The sequence below is a fragment of the Propithecus coquereli genome, unplaced genomic scaffold (genome assembly GCF_000956105.1).
Source record: "Propithecus coquereli isolate 6110/MARCELLA unplaced genomic scaffold, Pcoq_1.0 Scaffold4, whole genome shotgun sequence".
Lineage (NCBI taxonomy): Eukaryota > Metazoa > Chordata > Mammalia > Primates > Indriidae > Propithecus > Propithecus coquereli.
In genome coordinates, this window is record NW_012149729.1 from 3,366,860 (window position 1) to 3,374,294 (window position 7,435).

General features: G+C 40.0%; 1 protein-coding gene across 2 annotated transcripts in view; it reads left to right on the top strand.

Annotated features, from left to right (window-relative positions):
* The first annotated feature begins 828 nt into the window (after positions 1-828).
* The window catches only part of FAM3C (family with sequence similarity 3, member C), a 99,809-nt gene continuing 93,202 nt past the window's right edge, over positions 829-7,435 (top strand). For both annotated transcript variants that reach the window (XM_012652755.1, XM_012652756.1), the window contains exon 1: positions 829-1,009. The gene's annotated coding sequence lies outside the window, so the exon portion shown is untranslated. The remainder of the gene's footprint in view (positions 1,010-7,435) is intronic.

The window sequence follows — 7,435 nt, forward strand, 5'->3', positions numbered from 1 at the left end:
ACACTCATAATTCATTTATTGCTTCCTCTCCCTACAATGGATCACAAACCCCTGAATTCAGTTATTTAGTTTATGTGTTTTATATTTTTGGAGGAAAGCTAAGCTTTGGTATAATACCTGCTATAGTCAAACCGTGTTATTTCTTTAATGCAATTTAATTTCTGCATGGATTATTCCAATATTCTATCTAATAATAGTTTATAGCTATTATTTTAGGATATGGATGTGAATTATGAGATAATTTTGTGTTCTCAAGTCTCATATAGTAAGATTTGGATTAATTTCCCAGTTATCAACACAATCATGGAAAAATGTCCTAACAGAGAAAAACATTTCTAACTGCTGTGTAGTTAATAGCTGAAAAAATAAACATGACTTGTACTACTTTTCTCCTTGGGTCCTGTATTCAAGGTTACCAGAGTTCTAAAGACCCCAGGACCGGTAGGATTTTCATGATTGGTTATTTAGCTTTCAAGGAGTCAAAGGCAAATACCTACGTCCTAGGTTGATATGATCATCTCATATATCCCGGCTGGTGGATCTCTAGGATGGGGCTGGTCAGTTTAAAATTTCTGCCTTTAAGGCTGCGGGTTTGTGTGTGGGAATGAGGGAAGGAGGCCGTGACACATTTTCCCCCCTCCAGTTATGCGACCCAGTCTTGTGCTGCCGCCGCCGCCGCCGAGACAGTTCCCACGTGGCAGCTTCAGATGCGGGACCGCAGACCCCTCCCTCGGCTCTCCGGCCCTCCCCGGCGGCCTGCGTGGGCGCCCGATCGGTCCTCCACCGCCAGGGGGCGGGCGCGGCTTCCCGGCGGCGGGGGCTCATTGGTCGCGGCGGGGCAGCGTGGGAGGAGGCCCAGAGGCGAGCTGGCTTTCTCCTGGCCACTCGCCGGGGTGAGGGGAAGCCGGAGGATCCCGAGAGGAAGCGGAGGCGCGGGCTGGAGGGGGCCGGTTGCGTCGGCCTCCAGCAGGACTGACCGCGGGGAGGCCGGAAGGCCGGCGGAAGGCCGGTGAGATGGACGGGGAGGCGGACGGAGCCGCGGCTGAGGTGGGGGAGGGATGGAGGGAGGCTGGGGGAGCCGGACGCCCACCTTCACCCTCACCTTCCGCGCACCCTGCGGTCGCCGGCCGGGGGCGGGCCCCGGGGCGCGTCCGCGTCGTCACGCGCGTGCGGCCGTGGGGAGGGCGCAGGCAGGACCAGGGTCCCCGAGCGCGTTTGGCCGAGGGTCCCGGCCGCCGCCCCGGCATCTCCTGTCGGGCGCCCCCTGGCTCTGCGGAAGGCGGGGCGGCGTCTGCACCTGGCGCTGGGGCTCGGCGCTCCGGCCCGGGGCTGGCACCTGGAGCGCGCCTCCGACGCGGTTCCCGCTCGCGCTCTGCGTGGTGTAGGCGCTCTGAGGCTGGGATGGAGTTGGGTGCTGCATTTGAACTCCGTGGAAGGCCGTCTTGACTCACTTGTGAAGTTTTAGTATCTCCTAAACTGGAAGTCCAGTTTATTTCTACAACCTATTCAGTCATTTGGTGTTCGGTGTCATTTCTTTTTCTTTTCGTTTGGTGACTACTATCCCACAGTTATGTACCATGTATGACGATTAGTGCCCATAGATCTAATACTACAAATGACGGCTTGATGATTTGAGATTGAGCTCTCCAGCTGTTTGGGGGCGGAGATGATGTTTTCATCACCTTCTACCTTTAAAAAAATGGTTTCCTGTAAGGGAGATCTGCTATTTTAATTGATAGAACCTTTTTTTGGTTTATTTAGTTAAATATGAGTACAATGACAGTAATATTAGATTGCTTAACTAGATACTAGGCACTGTGCCAACTGCTTTCCTGTGCACGTTTATTTAATTCTCACAACAGCCTCAGTGAATAGGTCCTTTTATCTGTCTTTCCAATTTTACACATGTAAATGTAAACTCCCAGAGAGGTTAAAGGTTGGTGCTGACAGCAGATCCCCAGACCTTTGGACTTGTGACTACCTTATAGGACTAGTGGTGTACTGTTACATTTTCCAAAGTTTCGAAAACATTACTGTTATTCATACAGTATAAACTCTTTATGTGAAGTATAAAGAGATCCCCGTTTAACTTAGAAAATACAAGTTAATAACGTACTGAATGCCATTCAACAAGAAATTGGCAGAGTCAGCAAATCATCATTGGGTTTGAGTGATATGATTGACCTGTACCTCTTTCTAGAGGCTGCCATTCTCTTGAGTTCTCTGGCTGTTTACTGATTTAGTCACAATATTTTCAATTTTGTACACGTGGTAGAGGCTTTGCATCCCAGATTCTTATGTTTTCTCAGCTCATGAAATAGCATTTCTTGATAGGAAGAAATAAAAAAATTCAATCTAGTGATTATCAACCTGGGGACCTCTGCGAATCACCAGTGGGACTTTTCAAAAAGGACACAGGCCACATTCCCCAGAGTCCCCATTGTAGGGGGCTTCTCTCTTTCAAAAAGGAGTCAAATGAAGACTGAACACCACTGGGTTCAAGTGACTTTCAAAAAAAAATTAATGAATGTTTTATTACAATGACAGAGTTTTAATATGGATTGGTACCTTAAGCATTGTTAATTAATCTTTCATAATTTATGAAGTTACATTAAAAAGGAAATGGTAATTGGACAGAGGGTCAAAGGGCTTAGAGACTGTTGAATGGCAAAAAGTAGTGTTCCCTGTGGGGTATCATAAGACTTTTATATTTTTCACCATATATTTTAGCTTTTAAATGATGAGTCTCATTTTTAAAAAATTTCTATAATTTTTAAAAAATACTACAGTGCCTACCATGTGCCATCATCATGGATTCTATGAATAAGACAGGCTAGACCCTCAAAAGCTACTTTTATTTTCTCTTAGGCAGGGAGTCTTTAATTTTTATATATATATACACCCATTTCTTAAAGCTAAAAGGTATAAGACCCAAGAAACAAAAGATTTTGGTCTTAGGGCTGACAAAAATCCATCTAGTTCAGAACTTAGTAATAGCAAAAATTCATTTTAAATTTAGTCCAGAAGGGTCCCTCTTCCTGGGATCAAATAATCTGGATTTTAATCAATAGTTCTGCTTTTACTTACTTCAAGAATGGCACAGACCAAATTACTATCATGCAATACTTATTTTCCTAATTTGATTGGGGATACTGCACAGGTGATTTCCTAAGATCTTTAAACTTTAAAAGATTTTGTGATTTTCTTTTTAGTGCAACTCCTGATATATAATCAGCTGACTTTCCCGCAGAAGAGGAAATTAAAGTGTTCAAATACCTCTAAGTCTCCACTGTGTACCCCATTAATATGGTTTCATTCTTTTTTTCCATTGGCCTATTCCATTTGGTTGAAGCTATTATATTACATTTCCCTTATTTCCAATCTAATTTTTTAATCTATTCATGATTTTTCTAGCTCCATTTTGGTTTTTTCTTTCCAATTTTCTTAATTTTAATTCATAAAACATAGAATTTACCATTTTAAAGTGTATAGTTTAGTGGCATTTAGCACATTCACAGAGTATTGTGCAACCATCACCTCTGTTCAGTTCTAAAACATTTCATTACCCCAAAAGGGGACTTCCATTATCCACTAAGCAGTTATTCCCCATTCCTTCCTCCTCCCAACTCCTGGCAACCACTGATCTGCTTTCTGTCCCTGTGGGTTTATCTGTTCTGGATATTTCATAAAAATGGAACCATATAATGTGTGTTCTTTTGTGCCTGACTTCTTTCACCGAGCATAGTGTTTTAGAGGCTTATCCATGCTGCAGCATTTATCAGTCCTTCATTACTTTTTGTGGGTGAATAATATTCCATTGTATATTTCATTGATACATACCATTCTATATATATCATTCCATTGATAGGGGCCTCATTTTGTTTATTCATTCATCTGTTAATGGACCCTGGTGAGTTTTTATGTGCTAGTGAGGAAGTTCCTAAATTGATTTTTCTCATAAACTCTACAAGGCTCGTTAAGGTAGTGTCATGGTATCAGGTGTGCCACCTAACTAACAATACCATTCATGTCCTGCAGTTAAGTAATCATTAAATGAGTTTTGAAGGACGTATAGTCAACAAAAATGAAATTTTAAATTGGTTCAGTTAATACATTTTTGGAAAATTTTGCACTAGAAGCTTCTTACTGTCTGTTCTTTGCGAGTGGCTGCTGTTGAAAAAGTTAAACTGAGGCATAATAAAATTTTAGAGTTTATTTGAGCAAACAACGATTCATGAATTGGGCAACTCCAGGCCAGAAGAGGTCTGGGGGCTCCACCAAGGGAAAGGAAGAAAGAGGCTTTGGTAGGAGGGACATTGAAGTAGAAAGAAAACATTTGATTGGTTTCAGTTACATAGTTGCCTTATTTGTTCTATCCTGTTGGAAAGTTCCTAGTTACATAATTGTAAGTTTATTGTCTGTTTCTGATTGGTTGGATTTAAGTTCTGCTTTTATTTACAAGAAATAGCTCAAGTTTTGTATGTTTGCAAATCAAGCAAGCTTGAGGTCACTTATGAGGCCTAATTGGTTATGTCTGCTCAAGGATTCTTCAGGTCTGGTCTCCAATTTAACTTACTTTAGCACTGCTAACTTGCATTCAGTTTTTGTGGTAGAAATGGTGTGCTAATACTACATTTCATCCAGGTCCCTTGGGCAGATGGAACCTCTCTGTTCCTCCATTTCTTCACATAGAAGCTTTGACTGACAGAATTATGTCTGTCCTGGTGCGCTGAAATTCTGCAGACTACTTAAAGACAGTGTAAGTGGATTGGCTATTCAGGGGAATTCTTAAACATTTAGAACAGGAACCTATAACTTGTCATCTGGTATGATGTGAAATAGTTACATGAGATGAAGACAGCAGTTAAAGTGTATGTCAATTTGTGCTTTTCTCTGATCCCCCTTTTTTTTTTTTAAAGCAATTTGTGAGGGTACACTTCATATACCCTATTTATTTTCAACTTGTTATAGTTAAAATGTATTTAGTTTTATTTTTGTCATTGTTCCCAATAATATCTGTTTGTTTCTGTCCATTCATTTATCCATCTGCCCCTGGATGATATAGTGTAAGATTAGGTAGTTTAGATGACAATTTTTAAACAATTGTAGAACTCTGAAGGAGTGAGCAAAACTGTCCTTTTGTAAGATTCTGTCTTGTTTTCTGTTTTTGGTATGTTTGTGCTCTGGGTTACAAAAATCTAATCTCCATTTCATTTCCTCAACTGCATTATAAATTTGTAAGCAAAATTCTGCTTTGGTAGATAAAAACTGCAAGAAAACATTTGGGTAATTTTAAATCTAATACTTTTTTTTTTTTTTTTTACCGTTGCAAACAGAAGTTCTTTTTTCCGCTATTTCTCTCCACATTTTCTCCAGATTTATTCACTGTCCACCTTTCCCTCTTTACCCCCACAGAAGACCTGTTCCGGGATCAGGATGATTTCCATTCATTGTTCAGAAAAGAATAAAGTTCTTGTCATATGAATTTTACTTTCGAATTTTTTTGTCTAGATCTACCATGGTCTTTTTTTCTCTAACCCCTCTTGTGCATTCAAATTGGTGTTCTGTAGATCAGAAGTTCTCATATCTGAGCATGAATGAGAATCACCTGGGGAACTTGTTAAATATGTAACAGTTTCCATCCCCACTCCTAAGGATTCTGATTCTCCAGATCTGCGATTGGCTCAGGAGTTTGCATTTTAAAAAGCACACTAACAGTTGTGATTTCTGTGCTGTGGGTAACACTGTAGTTAGGGCTTCATAGAACTTGATGTGATGTTTCATTGAATCTGTAATGCCATAGTTTGCAAGGTACACTAATATTTTATATACTACTAAGAAACAAAAATGTAGTTATAAGCCTCAGCCTGGGGTTAGACATGTTAAAATGAGGGAAGCGGTGTGCACCTTGAAATCAATAAAATAGGAGGTTAAATGCCTAAGGAACCAGAGGCCCCTCTTACTATCTTACAGGGTTATTATGAGACATAGGAGGTACAAGATTAAGAATTTTAACTCATCATTTCTTTAGATCTTTTACCATGTAAAATATTTGTTTGTCATGAAGAGTTTATATAAAGTGTCCTTGACTTCTATTTATAATGAAAATTACACTGATCACTTTGTTTTAAAGTGCAACTTGGGTGTATCTTGGGGTGTAATGCACTCCAGTTTGGCCCCATATTTTTGTCCTACTCCTTTCCAGTCATTTATGTGTCGGTGGCTCAGTTCAGAAGTCTTGTTTCTGGCTTCCTTGTAATTTGGCGATTTCTGTTTTGTAATTACAGTCCACTGAAATATTTACTTAATGGCTCATTGACACCAGCTGTAACATGATCATTTGATCATTTCTTTAGCCATCTTTTTTCTGTTGAGATTCTGTAGGTAGCCCTCATTAATGCCAGGTGGCTGATTGTACACATATACACCAGCCACATACCACCCTGTATTGGGAAGTTTTAGGATCTAGTGGTAATTGGGTGAACACCAAATCTGTGTTGGGGTAAACCTGAACTCTGGCTGTCAACTCGAAAAGAAATGCTGTAGCTGTGTATTAGGTACTGAATGAGAGAGTATCTGTAGGTTAGAACAAATCTTTCCCCACTAGTAAGACTTCAGTGAAGAGCAACCCCACTGGCTTATGGTGTTTCCTTCAGTGGTATTGTCTGGGAAAATGAAATACAGGAAAAAGTTGCTTAGCTGTGTTAGATTTGGGGATGGGGAACAGAGCACAGGTCCATTTAGTTTTTAATCCCTTAAAGTGTTTTTGGAAAACATGGTTAAATGCTTGTTGATCTGCTGAAATATTTCAGAAATCTGATATCTCTAATTTCTGAAGAGGAAAGAATAACTCTAGGTTTCTTTTGCTGATTCACACTGATTGAAGGAATTGTACTATGAAATTCTTAACGTTGAAATCAATCATGTTGAAATACTTACGCCCTTAGAATGTAGTATGTGTGGTCTGTCAGGCTTGGCTACTTCTCCCTACAATAAGTCTTTGGGACAAACTTGATTTAGGTGGAGCACTTTCCTGATTTAGCCAAGCCCTTTTGCTAACCTGTTTTTAACTGGAGGGACAACTGGGCATTATAGTTATATCTTGCCAATTTTCATTCTTAGAAGAATACAGTTTTATCTAAGTTGCTGTAAATCAGAAGTTTTCTGAAGTATTACTGTCTCTATTCATTTTAAGGAGAACAAATGAAAAGCAAAGCGTAGCAATTTATAGTGTATTGTTGAGAAGAGATAAAATCTACCCAGTATAATCCCAATTTGCTTCCTATCTAGCATTGGTTAACATTCTAGGGGGAAATTAAAAACACTTTCTGGATCATTTTTGCTTTTGCATGGTATACTTCTAATTCTGTTTCTTAGCCACACTTTAGGTATTAGTCCTCTTTTAAATGTAATTTCAATATGATGCTACTTAAGA